This window comes from Bufo gargarizans, chromosome 6 (genome assembly GCF_014858855.1).
Source record: "Bufo gargarizans isolate SCDJY-AF-19 chromosome 6, ASM1485885v1, whole genome shotgun sequence".
NCBI classification, from domain to species: domain Eukaryota; kingdom Metazoa; phylum Chordata; class Amphibia; order Anura; family Bufonidae; genus Bufo; species Bufo gargarizans.
Genome location: NC_058085.1, coordinates 136,571,007 through 136,587,646, shown reverse-complemented (window position 1 = coordinate 136,587,646; position 16,640 = coordinate 136,571,007). Strand labels below are relative to the sequence as shown.

Below are 16,640 nucleotides of genomic sequence, written 5' to 3'. Positions count from 1 at the left end.
TCTCTCATATATATATACATACAGATGCTATATGATATATTGTTCATATATATGTCATGATATTTTATATCATCCCTACCAGTAAGTGCTCACTCCCACACTTTTTGATATGCTGACAGGATCCGAACGGCTGGCGGTTACGCTAGATGCTGAGGCTCTTCCATCTGCTGGAGTAGATGTCCCTGAGATGGAACCAAAGTCTCACCATAGATTCTCCAACTGTCGCTGCTTCCAGGCTTGTTTCACATCTCCGTTAGGGCTCATGCACATGACCGTTGGGTGTTTTGCGGTCCCCAAATAGCTGATCCGCAAGACACGGATATGGCCGGCCCCTAGTAGAACAGTCTTGTTCTTGTCCATAAGGCCCCATTGAATTTACTCATACAGGCCTAAAAAAAAAAAAAAAACAGTAACTGATGGACGAAAATACGTTTGTGTGCATGAGCCCTTCAGCAGATCTGGAGCTGCTTAAACGGATGTGATACAGGCCTAAACGATCTTTTTCTTGTCTTTGTATGGCCTCATGCACACGGCCGTTCCGTGCATTGCGGTCCCCAATGCACGGGCAACATTCGTGCAGCAGGCCGGACCCATTCAACCTGAACGGGTCCGTGGTCTGTTCGCACCGCAAAAAAATATGACATGTCATATTTATTTGTGGTGTGGAACAATGGAAAGAAACACCACAACAAACACAGGATTTTCGTGCGGCATTCGAAATCTGTAGCACGTCTATGTATACTACGGATTTCATCCTTTCCTACGTAAAGAATGACACTGCTTCTAATCTGCAGCTTCTCCGCAATGGGGCAACGGCTGTGTGAATTAACCCTTAGGGCTCTTGCACACAAATATGTATTTTGTCTGCATCTGATCTGCATTTTTTTGCACAAGGCTCGGACAGTTTTGTAGAGGGGGGGGGGGTGGAATTTCGATTCTGCAAAATGCGGAAGGGGTTAAAAAAAATATATAATAATTTAACTCACCTTAATCCACTTGTTTGCGCAGCCGGCATCTCTTCTGTCTTGTTCTGTGAGGAATAGAACCTTTGATGATGTCACTACGCTCATCACATGGTCCGTCACATGATCCATCACTATGTAGTGACGTCATCAAAGGTCCTATTCTTCACAAAAGAAGACAGAAGAGATGCTGGCTGCGCAAACAAGTGGATTAAGGTGAGTTACATTTTTATTTATTTTTTTAACCCCTCCAGCCCTATTGTACTATGCATTCTGTATTCAGAATGCTATTATTTTCCCTTATAACCATGTTATAAGGGAAAATAATAATGGTCGGGTAATGACCGTGCTTGAAAATCGCACTGCATCCGTTTCACGCAACCCCATTCATTTCTATGGGGCCTGCTTTACGTGAAAAATGCACAAAGAGGAGCATGCTGCGATTTTCACGCAACGCACAAGTGATGCGTGAAAATCACCGCTCATGTGCACAGCCCCATAGAAATTAATGGGTCCGGATTCAGTGCGGGTGCAATGCGTTCACCTCACGCATTGCACCCGCGCGTAAATCTCACCCGTGTGAAAGGGGCCCAAGGCCATGGTCACCCAGCAGATTTTGGTGAACTCTCCCCAGCAAATTTTGTATGTAATCTGCTCTCACTCCACCTCCCATTGGTTTCAATAGGAAATCCATGCTGCAGTTCATGAGCAGCGTTTTTTTCACTTGTTGGTTGATAATGATTGGGGGGGAAAAAAGCTAAATTTCTTTCTTGGTGCAGATTCTGGATGGAAATTCCCTTTAAAATATATCGGAGGCCTAAAAACCACATCAAAATTTGCCTCAAAATCCATTTCAAACTGAAAACGCCATAGAAACAATGTGGAAAACACGTGGAATTTTGTTGCGGATTCTGCTCTTAAATTTCCATTGTGTTATTACATGTGAACGTACAGCAAGAGCAGAAGTCACTGTGCCCCTGTACAGCCATTTTACGCCTGGGAAAAAGTCTTATGCCTAATTTTATGTTTATCAAATACTAATTATTTCATCAAAATACCAAGCCGAACTCGGATTTGTGCCTCATTGACAAAGTCGAGTACAACTTCATATTTTGATACAGTTGTTTTATATGAATAAACAAAGTGATACATTATAGAAGCGAGGCGAAGTACGGTAAGTCTCACGATATTTGCTAAAACCGCAGAAAGACCTTTGCGGAAGCCATACATTTTACAGTAGGATGGAGCCCATATTCTTAAGGTAAAAGACTGGTTCGGATTGCTGTATTTGCTCAGCCCCAATTGTTACTATGGAGAAAAGGGGTGAAATTCTTTAAAAAACTTTTTTTTTCTTCTTCCCTTTTTTAAATGCCCCCCTAGGTCTTATAATAAGTTTCTAATTCATATAAGTATTATCCCTGTGCGCATTGTAAAACGTTAAAAATAATCTTTATAATCACCTGTCCTTTCTGCCCAAGGGGCGTTCTTTGTGCCGCATTTGTGCCCAGCCGCGTCCCAACTGCCGGATCCTCAGACACGCCCATCTCATTAGTATTCACTTGGCGCAATGTGATCCCGGCGAACGAGGGTGCCGGGCGCATGCGCAGGATCTCCGAATGTCGGGGACAGGAAAATACCACCCAGCGAAGTTTAATGAACGTATTGTAGAGTTTTCTATATGTAATGCAGATTTAGCAGAGCTATGTGTGCAGTGGACATGTAGCAGGGCTGTGTGCGCAGAGGACATGTAGCAGGGCTGTGTGTGCAATGGACATGTAGCAGGGCTGTGTGTGCAATGGACATGTAGCAGGGCTGTGTGTGCAATGGACATGTAGCAGGGCTGTGTGTGCAATGGACATGTAGCAGGGCTGTGTGTGCAATGGACATGTAGCAGGGCTGTGTGTGCAGTGGACATGTAGCAGGGCTGTGTGTGCAGTGGACATGTAGCAGGGCTCTGTATATGCTTGATATGTGTTGAGTTTTGTTATTGGTTAAGAGGCTGCTGATTTGTCAATTTGGGTGGGCTACCGGGCCGATTGCTGTACCACTCTGAGACCACTGTGGAAGATGCCTGTGCAGTGGTGCCACCATCTTCACCAATACTGTTAGTGGAGTGGTGGCTTGGTGTGGTAAGCAGCCTCTTGTAAGAGGTGACTGGGTCTGAGGTGAATTCACAGCAGGAATTGGGCAGTAATAGCCAAATAATAACAGAATAGTCTTGGGAGAACCGTTTATGATTGTGGTATGAAGGCACTACATACGGAACTGCGTTTGACTCTATAACAGGACAACTACTTATGGAAGCACTGTGTATGGCAGCGTTATGTGGGCACTGTGTATGGCAGCGTTATGTGGGCACTGTGTATGGTAGCGTTATGTGGGCACTGTGTATGGTAGCGTTATGTGGGCACTGTGTATGGCAGCGTTATGTGGGCACTGTGTATGGCAGCGTTAGGCTGGATTCACATGGGCGTCACGTTTTGGCTCTGGATGTGTCCCAGGTGCAAAGCGGCAAACCTGCGCGAGTAGCTACGCAATTGCAGTCAGTTTTGACTGCGATTGTGTTCCGTTGTTCAGTTTTTATCGCACGGGTGCAATGCGTTTTGCACGCGCGTGATAAAAAACTGAATGTGGTACCCAGATCCGAACTTCTTCACTGAAGTTCAGGATTGGGTTCGGTGTTGTGTAGATGTAATTATTTTCCCTTATAACATGGTTATAAGGGAAAATAATAGCATTCTATAATACAGAATGCTTAGTACAAGGTCATTTGAGGGTAAAAAAATAAATAAAAATTAACTCACCTCCTCCAATTGATCGCGTAGCTGCCGGTTTCCTGTTCTATCTTCAGGACCTGTCAAAGGACCTGTGGTGACTTCACTAAGCTCATCACATGGTTCATCACCACGGCGATGGACCATGTGATGTGAAATCACCACAGGTCCTTTAGCCGGCAGCTCATGAGTAAAGAAGTAAGAAGAGATTGGCAACTACGCGATCAAGAGGAGGAGATGAGATCATTTTTATTTATATTTTTTAACCCTCAATTGACTTTCTACTAAGCATTCTGTATTAAAGAATGCTATTATTTTCCCTTATAACCAGTGTTATAATGCAGTGAATAGACTGTCATCTTAGCAACCATGCGTGAAAATCGCACTGCACTTGCTTGCGGATGCTTGCGATTTTCACGCAGCCCCATTCACATCTATAGGACCTGCGTTGCGTGATAAACGCACAATATAGAGCATGCTGCGATTTTCACGCAAGGCACAAGTGATGCGTGAAACACACCGCTCATGTGCACAGCCCCATAGAAGTGAATGGGTCCGGATTCAGTGCAGGTGCAATGCGTTCACCTCACGCATTGCACCCGCGCAGAAATCTCACCCGTGTGAACCCAGCCTTATGCGGGCACTGTGTATGGCAGCGTTATGTGGGCACTGTGTATCTAACTCTATGTTTAGTGTTGGACAAATGTAAAATTGTCTACATTTGCTATTTCTGCATGGAATAGATTATAGAGGAGACTGGTAATGCTTCCCCTGCAAAAATAGCAGCCTCATAACGTTATGTAGGCCTATGTAATATATATATCTATCTGCAAAATTCGTATGTCTCCTTGGCTAAAAATACTCCTCGAAGTTGCTAAGAAGAGTATTTTTACTCTTCTGGAAAAAATATAGTGCGACCTCTGGCCAGAAAAACTGTCACCTAGCATCTTGTTTTGTACTCCTCCATGGCATAAAATACCCCTCATTCTGCGTGCTTTTTTTGAGTGGCAGTGCAGTTTTTACTGTTCCCTTTGACTTTATGGGAACACTTGACACAGATTCTGCATGGAATCCCCGTCAGTAATGGACATGTTACTTTTTTTCGCAGCCTGGTATAAATTAATAGGCATTTTTTCCATGGAAAACAGTGATCTATTGCAAGTATTTTCAATACAGATTTTAGGGGCAGAATACGTGCCAGAATTCACTCTAACAAACTCTTTATGATCTTTAGCCTAGGACATAATGCACATGTCCGCCTTCCTCACGCCATCTGCATTTTTTGCAGATAGCAAACTGACCATTCATTTCTGTGGAACACTGCACACATTTTTTTGTGGATCAGTGTGTCCGTTCTGCAAATTATAGAACGTGTCCTATTCTTGCCTGTATTGTGGATGAGAATAGTCCTTTCTGTTGATTTGAAAAATATGTAATCTAGACTGAAGGTTTCCGTATTCTGCGGATCTGTTGTTTGCGGACCGGAATATGGATATGGCTGTGTACATAAAGCCCAGAGGAGTATTTTTGCTGGAAAAAAATGTAGTTCAAATCCTGCCTAAGCGCATGTCCACACTTGGCATGAAGACTGCGGATTTGCAGGTGGAAAATCTGCAGTGTTATTCCTTGTCCACACTTCTGTTTTGTCCACTTTTTTTAACTGACAGCATACTGATCCACCCGCGGCTAATGACTGCGACTGGCGTTAATGCCGATCGCAGACATTTAACCTTTTAGACCTGACCACGGCATCTGCGCGCCCTAAATACCGTAAGCGTGCGCTTCCGGTAATGCTCTGGCTCCCCCATGTGTTGATCTTAGGAACTCGAGCTTGTGTATGGCAGCCCCTGTGAATGACGGGAGGCTGCTGCAGAGTCTTTCCTATGGAGCCCTTGCCTGTAGCAGGGCTCCATAGGAAACTAGTAAAATAATCATAGACTTCAATGCTAGTGCATTGGAGTCTATGACAATAGCAATCTAATGATTGCTTGTTATAGTTCCCTATGGGAAAAAAAAAAGTGTAGAGAAAAAATATTTTTTTATAAATAAAATATATAAAAATTCAAATTACCCCTCCTTTCCCCAAAATGAGAATAAAAAAAAGCACATCATGGGTATCGTGAAAACGCCTGTACTATCAAAATGTAAAAGTATTAATCCCATAAGGAAAAAGGCGAAATGAAAAAAAAGGGTCAAAACTACTGATTTGCCATTTTCTGGTCGCTTCTCCTCCCTCAAAAAATGTAATAAAAACGGATCAAAAAGTTGTACACACCCCAGAATGGTAACACATAACTGCAAAAAAGTTATAGGGGTCAAAAAATGACAGAAAAAAAACATTCCAAGCTTTTTTTTTTCATTATCAAAATGCAAGGAAAACTATAGTTATGTGGTATCTAGGGCTGCAGTAAACGATTATTTTAATAATTGAGTATTCTATCTATTTATTTTTTACGATTAATAGAGTAATCTAATAAGAAAAAATGAAATAATAGAATGTTTTCCTTTATAAAAACTCATTAGACCCCCTCCCATCAGTCCTCAACACCCGTCGTTCCCCCCCAGCCCAAGTGCATCAGTTCCCCCGGTGCCATTAGCTCCCCCCCACCCCAGTGCCATCAGCTCCGTTCCCCCAGTGCCTTCAGCTCTCCCCCACCCCAGTGCCTTCAGCTGCACTGCCCCAGTGCCATCAGATCACCCTCTCCATGTCCCCCAGTGCCATCGGATCAGCCCCTCCATGCAATTCATTGCCATGTCCCCCAGTGCCATCGGATCAGCCCCTCCATGTCCATCAGTGCCATCGGATCAGCCCCTCCATGTCCCCCAGTGCCATCGGATCAGCCCCTCCATGTCCCCCAGTGCTTTCGGATCATCCCCTCCATGTCCCCCAGTGCTATCGGATCATCCCCTCCATGTCCCCCAGTGCCATTGGATCAGCCCCTCCATGTCCCCCAGTGCCATTGGATCAGCCCCTCCATGTCCCCCAGTGCCATTGGATCAGCCCCTCCATGTCCCCCAGTGCCATTGGATCAGCCCCTCCATGTCCCCCAGTGCCATTGGATCAGCCCCTCCATGTCCCCCAGTGCCATCGGATCAGCCCCTCCATGTCCCCCACTCCCATCTGCTACTCCATAACATCCATTGCCGGCTGTCCCCCTACAGTGCCATGTCCCCAGCGCCAGTGAAATAAAATACTTACCTCTCCTGTAGGGGCGCCGCTCCTCAGCTCCTTCCTCTTCTTCTCCACGCGCTGCCCTGGATCCTGATGTCACACAGCCTGACACGTCACACGATGTTTCAGGATCCAGTGCAGCGTGGTACGGGCCGGCGGGTGACCACGGAGCGGTAACTAATAGTAAGCGCTTCACTTCTGCTCCGTGGTCACATGACACAAACGAATCCTCGATGCAAAAAATTAGCATAGATGATTTTTTTTGTGTCTAATTACTCGATTCAATTGAGTAACGTTTCAGCCCTAGTGGTATCATCAGATTCGTAGTGACCTGGAGAATGAAGATCACAAGTCAGTTTTAGGCCTCATGCACTCGACCGTTGTGTGTTTTGCGGTCTGCAAATTGCGGATCCGCAAGACACAGATGGCGTCCGTGTGCGTTCCGCAATTTGCGGAATGGCACGGACAGCCATTGATATAACTGCCTATTCTTGTCCGTTTTGCGGACAGGTTATTTTTTATTTTTTTTGCGGACCACAGAACAGAGCAACGGATGCGGACAGCACATGGAGTGCTGTCTGCATCTTTTGCGGCTCCATTCAAGTGAATGGGTCCGCATCCGAGCCACAAAAAATGCGGCTCGGATGCGGAACCAAACTACGGTCGTGTGCAAGAGGCCATAGGTGGGTCCCAAGGACCGAAGTTAGCGTTGGAGTTTGGTGGCCCTGTTGAGATTAATAGGTCCGCATCCAATCCGTAAAAAATGCTGATCGGATGTGGACCAAAAACACAGTTGTGTGCACGAGCCCTAAAAATTACCCATTTGATGATAAATTTGGTGCACAGCTAAACACTTTTGTCTGACTTTCTACCAACTATTGCTATTTTTTTGCTATGCAACAGAATTTTGTAATTTTGTTCTAAATTTTAGTGCACTTTGCCACAAAATGAAAGTCTTTAGGCTGTGTCTCATTTCCGTCCAAGCCCACAACCCTTACCTGATAAGCCGCACCCCCATGGCAACATAGTTGCAATGGATTTTGCTCAAATTATATGCACCAATTTGTGCCAGATTTTGGCACATTTTATAACCATGCCTAAGCGCAATCGCATTAGTAAATGTGGACCATTATTTAGTAGATTTTGTTCTTTAAAGGTTGGTTCTGCTCTATCTTCTTAGGCCTTGGTTTCCAAGATTTTGCTGTATTTCATCTCAATTATTTGAATTTGGCCGAGCCAGAATCGCTTTTAGCCTTTTGAATTTCCATTTTAATGATAACTTTACTCTCTGAGTCACTACAAGGTGTCTGTACACGAGAGGTCACTGTGCTGGCCACGCCCCCCTGCACTGACGTCTGGTGCTTATTGCTCTCTCCCTGGATTAACCCCTTCAGCAGCACAGACTCAGGGCTGAAAGCTTTACTGAGTAGTTGCAGGCAGTGAGGAGACAAATGCTGGGAATAAGAGCTGACAGACTCGAGGAGTTCTGCAGAGCATTGCACAAAAACAGGTAGGGAGAAGATCCTGTGTGTATCAGCAGTGTCATTGTATAGCTGGAACTTATAGTCCTACACATACAACATGCTGATGAGTATCCCATCTGTCAGACATGTCACTCATGGTATTCACTCCCTTTGCAGAGTAGGTGGAGGGGCACAAATATTCATGAGGAAAACTTCAGAGATTGTTGTTATTGCAGGTAAACAAAGGGCCAGAAGAGAACCAGGTAATGAGGATAGATTTATTTATTTTTTTGCCTAAAACTTGCTTAGTTATATATTGCTGCCCATCAGATTTACAGTGCTATATATTATTTTTCATAACTCGGACAACCCCTTTAAGGGGTTATGGTGGATTTATACGGGCGGATGAGCATTAGATTGTGGGGAAGAAACATTAGCTACTCGTTCCGGGGAGGTGATTAGCTACTCCTCTCCGCTTCAGCTCCCGCCATAAGCTACTCGTTCAGGGGAGGTGAAGCGCTGCATTTACATGCAGTGATCTCCTCCACAGTATGAGGACGAGGGATCGCTATTGTGATCTGCTGCATTGTTTCTAGGCAGCAGATCGCTGTTTGGACTGCATGATCTGCTGCCTAGAAACGATGATTGGTGGTGCCTGCACGAACAACAGTTTCACCTGATGATCGAGTATTTTGCTGATCTGCGGCACATTTCGACAGGCAGATTATCGGGAGTGAGTGTTCACAGGAACGGTCATTCTTGATAATCTGCACAATTATCTGGCTGTTTAAAGCAGCTCTGTCACCAGATCACCCCTATTAAACCGAGCACATAGCCTGGTAGGGCTGATCCTGCAGTTTAACTCCATAAGGACCCGCACATGTACAGCACTGGTGGACGTGACTTAAGGACCAGCCCGATTAGCGGCAGGGGTCCGGCAGTCATTGATAGCCAGACCACTGCTGTATACGACGGCATCGGGGGAAAACACAGATGCCGGCGCATTAACCCTCACACTGCACGTGCGGGATCATGCCGGGTACGGGATGGCCATCAGGTCCCCGCGCTGCTGTGACGGGGATCCGATGGCAGAGAAGGCAGCCAGATGCCTTCCTTAGGCATCGTGGCTGCCTTCCGTGACAGCCTGTGAGATCCAGCCCCCTGGATCTCACATGTGGGAAGGCTGTAAGTGTATTAGGTATCGTCACGTCTGTATCGACTGGCTCTATAAAAAATATCACATGACCTAACCCCTCAGGTGAACACCATAAAAAAATAAAAACTGTGCTAAACAAACCATTTTTTGTCACCTTACACCACTAAAAGTGTAACACCAAGCGATCAAAAAGGCATATGCCCCCCAAAATAGTACCAATCTAATCGTCACCTCATCCTGCAAAAAATTAGCCCCTACCTAAGACAATCACCCAAAAAATTAAAAAAACTATGACAGACACTAAAACATGATTTTTTTTTGTTTAAAAAATGATGTTATTGTGTAAAACTTAAATAAAAAAAAGTATACATATTAGGTATTGCCACATCTGTAACGACCTGCTCTATAACAATATTACATGAACTAACACCTCAGGTGAACACCGTAAAAAAATATAACAACGTATAAACTGTATCAAAAAAGCAATTTTTTTGTCACCTTGCATCACAAAAAGTGTAATACGAAGCAATTAAAAAGTCATATGCACCCTAAAATAGTGCCAATCAAACCGTCATCTCATACCGAAAAAAATGAGCCCCTATATAAGAAAGTTGCCCAAAAACTAAAAATAAACTATGGCTTTCAGAATATCGAGACACTAAAAATTTTTATTTATTTTTTCAAAAATGCTTTATTATGTAAAACTGAAACAAACAACCAAAAAAACTCATATTTGGTATTGTCACCTCCGTAACAACCTGCTCTATAAAAAATAGCACATGATCTAACCTGTCAGATGAACATTGTAAATAACAAAAAATAAAAACTGTGCCAAAACAGCTATTTTTTGTTACCTTGCCTCACAAAAAGTGTAATATAGAGCAACCAAAAATCATATGTACCCTAATATAGTACCAACAAAACTGTCACCTTAACCCGTAGTTTCCAAAATGGGGTAATTTTTTTTAAAGTTTCTAGGGGTGCATCAGGGGGTCTTCAAATGTGACATGGCAACTTAAAATTATCCCAGTGAAATCTGCCCCCAAAAACCATATGGCGTTCCTTTCTGTAAACTACAGAATTAGGCCAATAAATGTTGAGTTTTGTTTGGCTGTTCACCCTTGCTTTGTTATTGGAAAAAATAGATTAAAATGGAAAATCTGTCAAAGTGAAATTCAGAAATTTCATCTACATTTTCTTTTAATTCTTGTGGAACACCTAAAGGGTTAAGGGTCCATTCACACATGTGTGTGTTTTGCGGATCCGCGAAACACGGACAGCGGTGATGTGCGTTCCACATTTTTCGGACCGCACATTGCCGTCACTGATGGAATATGCCTATTCTTTTCCGCAATTGCGGACAAGAATAGGACATGTTCTATTTTTTTCGGGAACGGAATTGCGAACCCGGAAGTGCAGGTCCGCAATTCTGTATCCGGGCAGCACTTAGAAATGAATAAGTTCGCAATTCCGTTCCGCAGAATGCGTAACAAAATTGCGGACGTGTGAATGGACCCTAAGAAAGTTTTTAAAATCAGTTTTGAATACCTTGAGGGGTGTAGTTTCTAAAATGGGGCCATTTATGGGTAGTTTCTATTATGTAAGGCCTCACAAAGTGAGGCCTAGTTCACACGAACGTATGGCTTTTATGTTTTTTTTCGGTTCGTTTTTAACGGATCCGTTGTTCCGTTTCCTTTCCATTTTTCCGTATGCCGTATACAGTATTACATAGAAAAAATTGGGCTGGGCATAACATTTTCAATAGATGGTTCAGAAAAAACGGATACGGAAGACATAGGGATGCTTTTCTGTATGTGTTCCGTTTTTTTTTGCAGACCCATTGACTTGAATGGAGCCACGGAACGTGATTTGCGGGCAATAATAGGACATGTTCTATCTTTCAACGGAACGGAAATACGTAAACGGAATGCATACGGAGTACATTTAGTTTTTTTTGCGGAACCATTGAAATGAATGTTTCCGTATACGGTCCATATACGGAACACAAAAAAATGGCCCATACACTCGCAAAAAAAACGTTCGTGTGAACTAGGCCTGATTGGAGACCTGAACTTGTCCCTAAAGATTGGGTTTTGGAAATTTTCTGAAAAATTTCAAGATTTACTTCTAAGCCTTCTAACGTCCCAAAAAAAAGAGAATGTCATTTAGAAAATGATCCAAACATGAAGTAGACATATGGGAAATGTAAAGTAAAAACTATTTTAAGAGGTATTATTTTCTGTTTTAAAAGCAGAGAAACTGAAATGTTGAAAATTACGAATTTTTCTAAATTGTTTATAAATTTGGTAATTTTTTTCATAAATACAAATGAAATATTTTAACTTAAATTTACCACTATCATGAAGTAGAATATGTGAAGAGAAAACTGTCTCAGAATGACTTGGATAAGTAAAAGCGTTTTAAAGTTATCCCCGCATAAAGCGACACATGTCAGATTTTAAAAAAATGGCCTGGTCCTTAACCACTTCCAGACCAGGCCATTTACCCCCTTTCCTGACCAGGCCTAATTTTGCAAATCTTACATGTCACTTTATGTGGTAATAGCTTTGGAACACTTTTATTTATCCAAGCCATTCTGAGATTGTTTACTCGTGACACATTGTACTTCATGATAACCATAAATTTAAGTCAATATATATCGCCTTTTATTTATGAAAAAATCCCAAATTTACCAAAAATTAGCAATTTTCAAAATTTCTATTTGGCCGAATGCACACGGCCGTTTTTCACGGCCGTGAGCGGTCCGTGGAACCGCGTGACGCCGTGCGCTCCTGCTCTCTGCAGGAATCCAGGCCGCGGTTCCACTGACCGCTCACGGCCTTGAAAAACGGCCATGTGCCTTCGGCCTTTCTCTGCTTTTAAAACAGAAAGTAATACCTCAATTCCGTTCCGTTGTTCCGTTTTAACGCGCGGGTGCAATGTGTTTTGCACGCGCGTGATACAAAAAAGAATGTGCTACCCAGACCCGAACTTCTTCACAGAAGTTCAGGTTTGGGTTCAAGGTTGTGTAGACTGTATTATTTCTCCTTATAACATGGTTATAAGGGAAAATAATAGCATTCTGAATAGAGAATGCTTAGTACAATAGGGCTGGAGGGGTTAAATTTTATTTTTTTTTTTAACTCACCTTAATCCACTTGTTCGTGCAGCTGGCATCTCTTCTGTCTTCTTCTTGAAGAATAGGACCTTTGATGACATCACTGCGCTCATCACATGATCTTTTACCAAGGTGATGGATGATGTGACGGACTATGTGATGAGCGCAGTGACGTCATCAAAGGTCCTATTCCTCAAAGAAGAAGACAGAATAGATGCCGGCCCCTCCAGCCCTATTGTACTATGCATTCTGTATTCAGAATGCTATTATTTTCCCTTATAACCATGTTATAAGGGAAAATAATAATGATCGGGTCTCCATCCCGATCGTCACCTAGCAACCGTGCGTGAAAATCGCACCGCATCCGCACTTGCTTGCGGATGCTTGTGATTTTCACGCAGCCCCATTCACTTCTATGGGGCTTGTGTTGCGTGAAAAACGCACAATATAGAACATGCTGCAATTTTCACGTAACGCAAAAGTGATGTGTGAAAATCACCGCTCATGTACACAGCCCCATAGAAATTAATGGGTCCGGATTCAGTGCGGGTGCAATGCGTTCACCTCATGCATTTCACCCGTGCGGAAATCTCGCCCGTGTGAAAGAGGCAATAATAAAACTTTCAAAACCCACTTTTTAAGGACCAGTTCAGGTCTGAAGTCACTTTGTGGGGCTTACATAGTGGACACCCCCATAAATGACCCCTTTGTAGAAACTACACACCTCAATTTACTCAAAACTGATGTTGCAAACTTTGTTAACCTTTTAGGTGTTCCACAAGAATTAAAGGAAAATGGAGAACAAATTTCAAAATTTTTGGCAGATTTTCCATTTGAATCAATTTTTTTTTCTTTAACACATCGAGGGTTAACAGCCAAACAAAACTCAATATTTATTACCCAGATTCTGCGTTTACAGAAACACCCCACATGTGGTCATAAACTGATGTAAGGGCACACGGCAGGGCGCAGAAGAAAAGGAGCGCCATATGGTTTTTGGAAGGCAGATTTTGCTGGACTGGTTTTAGATGCCATGTCCCATTTGAATTCCCCCTGATGCACCCTTACAGTAGAAACTCCCAAAAAGGGACCCCATTTTGGAAACTAGGGGATAAGGTGCCAGTTTAATTGGTACTATTTTGGGGTACATATGATTTTTAATTGCTCTATATTATGTTTTTTGTGAGGAATGGTAAACAAAAAATGGCTGTTTTGGCACGTTTTTATTTTTTACAACCATCATCTGACAGGGTAGATCATTTGCTATTTTTAAAGAGCAGGTTGTTACGGACGCGATGATATCAAATATGTCTACTTTTTTTGTTTCAGTTTTACATAATAAAGAATTTTTTAAAAAATTATGTTTTTGTGTCTCCATTTTCTGAACACCATTTTTTTAAATGTATTTCTCTTCTGATCGTCTTGTGCAGAGGCAGGTTTTTTGCAAGAAGAATTGACGTTTTTATTGGTACTATTTTTTGTTACATAAGATTTTTTGATCATTCATTTTTACACTTTATGGGGCAAGGTGACCATTAAATTGGTTGTTTTAGCACAGTTTTTTTTAAAGTTTTACACAATAATAGGATTTAAAAAAATATATATATACGGTATATGTTTTAGTGTCTCTGTAGATTTAGAGCCATAGCTTTTTTATTTTTTGACCAATTGTCTTAGTTAGGGTCTAATTTTTTGCAGGATGAGGTGACTGTGTGGTACTATTTTGGGGGGCATATGCCTTTTTGATCGCTTGGTGTTGTAAGGTGACAAAAAATGGCTTTTTTGGCACTGTTTTTATTTTTTTATTTTTTTACAGTGTTCACCTGAGGGGTTAGGTCATGTGATATTTTTATAGAGCTGGTTGTTACGGACGCGGCGATACCTAATGTGAATTTTTATTTATTTATTTCACTTTAACACAATAATAACATTTTTGAAACAATTTTTTTTTTAATATCTCCATGTTCTGAGAGCTATATTTTATTTTTTTTGGTGTGATTTTCTTATGTAGGAGCTCATTTTTTGCATGATGAGGTGACTGTTTTATTGGTGCCATTTTGTGGGACATATGCCTTTTTGATCACTTGGTGTTGCACATCTTGTGATGTAAGGTGACAAAAATGGCTTTTTTTTTACACAGTTTTTATTTATTTTATGGTGTTTATCGGACTGGGTGGCTCATGTGATATATTTAAAGAGCTGACCATAACGGACACGGAAATATCAAATATGTGTATTTTATTTTATTTTCTATTATTTTTTATTTTTTTTATTACTTGGGGATTTTTAATATTTTTTAATTTTTATTTTATAAAACACTTAATATTTTTATTTTACACTTTGTGTCCCCCACAAGACCTCTGGGGGACATTTAACTTCACTTTTTTTTTTTTTTACATAGTAGCCCCAGTTACAGGGGAAATACACCCCCCAGAGAGGATGTACAGCAGTATACAGCGCTGTACAGCCTCAATGCAGGGCTGATCGAGTTCTATGGAAGACCCGATAGCTCCTGCACTCTCCTGGCCCCGGCGGTTACATGACCACCGTCCTATGCGCTTCCTGATCGGTGTACACATCGCTGAGAGATCTAAAAGGCAGGGACACCTGGGAACTGTCCCTGCCTTCTCTCTGGGGTGCCCTGCTGTCACTGACAGAGGGCCCCCCGCTCGGCAGCTGCACATTTAAACACCACTTTCTCACTACGAGCACCGCTATGCGACGCCTACTGACATTTAAACACCACCCCCTCCCCTTGATTTACAGCGACGGCTTAGATTTGGTCTAATGCTGTCAGTCGAGGGGAGGGGGGGTGTTTAGATGTCAGTAGATGTCGTATAGCGGTGTTCTTTCTTACTGAAAAAAACCTGCTGGTGCTCGAAATTGCCTGCAAGCAAAGAAATAAGATTATGACAGTGAGGGGGAAGGTATCATTTTACACTGCAGGATCACCCCTACCAGGCTATGTGCTCGGTGTAATAGGGGTGATCTGGTGACAGAGCCGCTTTAAGGTCAGTCACATAGAATATGGGCAGACCATTGAGAGTTAGTTTGCAGACAATAGATTCAAATATTTGGGATGTGCTTTGCCTTTCCAGTAAAACAATTCTGTAGGGACCATTGCAACCAGTAAGTATATTTTTGTATTTAATTTGCTGTTTATTTTGTAGATTTGTCTCTTAGTTTGCTAATGTACATAAAACATTAGAAAGGGCATTTATTTAATTTTCTAGTAATTCCTGACTGTTAGAAGTCGAACACAGTCAGTATGTCTGGCTATACAAGTTATCTTTGATTGTACATTCAGCAATGAAAAGCAAAACAATTTCATGCAATTGATGAAAGGAAGAAAAATGCTTTATTTATTTTTTTATATGGTGGGGGATGTTAATAATTATTGGCTTTGAACTATTTTTTCCCCCAAAAAAAGCAAAATACGCGAAATTCTTTCAAAGGAATCTGTCAGGATGATCATGGACTAATAATTAATTAATTTATTTGTATTGTAGGCCTCATGCACCCGACTATGCAAATTGCAGAACGGACATACGGATTCATCTGTGTGCTTTCCACATCCGTATGTCCAATCTGCTGTTTGCATCTGTCTTTTGCATATCGGCAATTTGCCAACCACAAAACGGATACAGTCGTGTGAAAGAGGCCTATCTCGCTTATATAGTGCTGACATAGTCTGCATCTACCGCAATACATGAGTGGTACTGCAGATATGGAGTCCAGATCACTGTTCTTTATTTCCTTACAGCTCCCTGTTCCCACACGGTCAATGCTACATTGAAATACATAGTCCGGACTACAGTACATGGGCACATGAGTCCTCTTCAGTAAGAGGCGTGCGTCTTTTAACCCTTTTAGCATCGGGCAATTTTCTGTTTTTTCATGTTTTTGTTTTTTTTTACCCCCAAGCCCTCCCAAAGCCATAACTTTTTTTATTTCTCTATTCACACAGCCGTATGAGAGATTGTTTTTTCTGGGAC

At 42.2% G+C, this 16,640-nt stretch overlaps 1 protein-coding gene across 3 annotated transcripts in view; it reads left to right on the top strand.

The window, feature by feature from the left end:
• GJC1 (gap junction protein gamma 1) overlaps window positions 1-16,640 on the top strand; it is a 63,675-nt gene that overhangs the window by 13,191 nt on the left and 33,844 nt on the right. The gene's annotated exons all lie outside the window — the stretch shown is intronic.